Here is a 1,406-nt window from a genome sequence, read left to right on the forward strand (position 1 = left end):
ATTTTCTGTTTACTTTTTTTATTTTTCTTTTCTTACGCACTTTTTAATTTGTTGTTGCTGCTCGCTGGCTGATTTTCACTTTTCCTCTCTTTTGTCGTTGTCTATTTCTTATTTTATTTTCCTCTATAAACACCGGTCACACCAAAGAGTTCAAACACCTCACCGAAAATTGGCAATGCGTTGGTATAATTCTTTTCGTTTTCTTGATTTCGTTTGGTCTTGACTTTTTTGTTGTGCGTTTTATTAGTTTTGTTTTGCGTCTAAAATATACAATATTCGTTGTTGTTTTTATTTTGGCTTAATGCTTAGCCGATGTAAAATACACGCGTAGTTGCACGTCGAAGCGTTGTTCGCTTATAAAAAACGCTCGCAAGCCACACGAAATATTTGGATTTTGTTTATGGCCTATTTTACAGCACCTACGCTTGCAGGGTTGCAATTCGAGTGAATTAACAGATTTTGAGTGCAACTTTTTTTTCATTTCCCAATAATAAATGAGTGCAGTAGAGTTAAGGAAAGAGGGAAAGAGAGAAATTTGCATAAATTAAGGATAAAGTTAAATGATTTATTACTTAATTAACTTGAGCTAACTTAGCACTAAATACAGAAGATTTTTTTAAATTAAATATTTTCAATAAATAATTATGTATATATTATTCTCATAAAAGGGCCTGTAGTTGTTGTCCAATAAGTGTGAAATGAACTACCATCAAAAACTGGGATCCAGGAATGCATGGATTTGAAATTGTCTGGTCTTAACATCACGATTACAATTAATTTTTAGAAATATTATATTCAGGTTGAAATAGTAAAAGACGCTGATTCCAAATGTTTAGAAGTGAGAAAATAGGCCTCCCATTGTCCGTGCAGAAATCTTCCTTTTTCAAACCCACTCATCTTAAACTTAACTAAATTTAATAAACTGGTCGAAGGTCCCAATGATAGTGGCAGTTTAATTGATCTGAAACTCGGTACACTGCAGACGTTTCAGTTTTCAAAAGACTTTCTCGATTTACCAAATCGAATCGAACAAACAACTGGTATAAATGTAACAGACTGGCATAATTAAATAAAGGTAAAGATAATACCAATTATACCAGATTTGTTGGGGGTTTTATTTACTTTCTTCTATTTGGAAGACACCTATTCCTGCAGTCTAATAGTATTCTGTGTTACATTATTAAATTTCTTGAAGTGAGAGCCAATCGAATAAACAACTGGTATAAATGAAATGGATTACCATCTAGTTATATATTTTGGATATAATTTCATACTCTCTTAAACGGAATTTAACAGAACTCGTTAATTACTATCATACATACATAGATCAAATTATTGCCAGGAGAGTGACTCTGTTACACTTGAATTTTTTATTATTTATCAGCAAATATTATAGGTATATTTTA

General features: G+C 31.6%; 1 protein-coding gene across 7 annotated transcripts in view; it reads right to left on the reverse strand.

Annotated features, from left to right (window-relative positions):
* The window catches only part of LOC108966258 (sodium/potassium-transporting ATPase subunit alpha), a 79,374-nt gene that overhangs the window by 27,294 nt on the left and 50,674 nt on the right, over positions 1 to 1,406 (reverse strand). The window contains exon 2 of one of the 7 annotated variants that reach the window (XM_018929081.1): positions 41 to 419. The exons of the other annotated variants lie outside the window; for them this stretch is intronic. The gene's annotated coding sequence lies outside the window, so the exon portion shown is untranslated. The remainder of the gene's footprint in view (positions 1 to 40; positions 420 to 1,406) is intronic. 7 annotated transcript variants of the gene reach the window in all.

The sequence above is a fragment of the Bactrocera latifrons genome, unplaced genomic scaffold, assembly GCF_001853355.1.
Source record: "Bactrocera latifrons isolate USDA-ARS-PBARC rearing strain unplaced genomic scaffold, ASM185335v1 scaffold_10, whole genome shotgun sequence".
NCBI classification, from domain to species: domain Eukaryota; kingdom Metazoa; phylum Arthropoda; class Insecta; order Diptera; family Tephritidae; genus Bactrocera; species Bactrocera latifrons.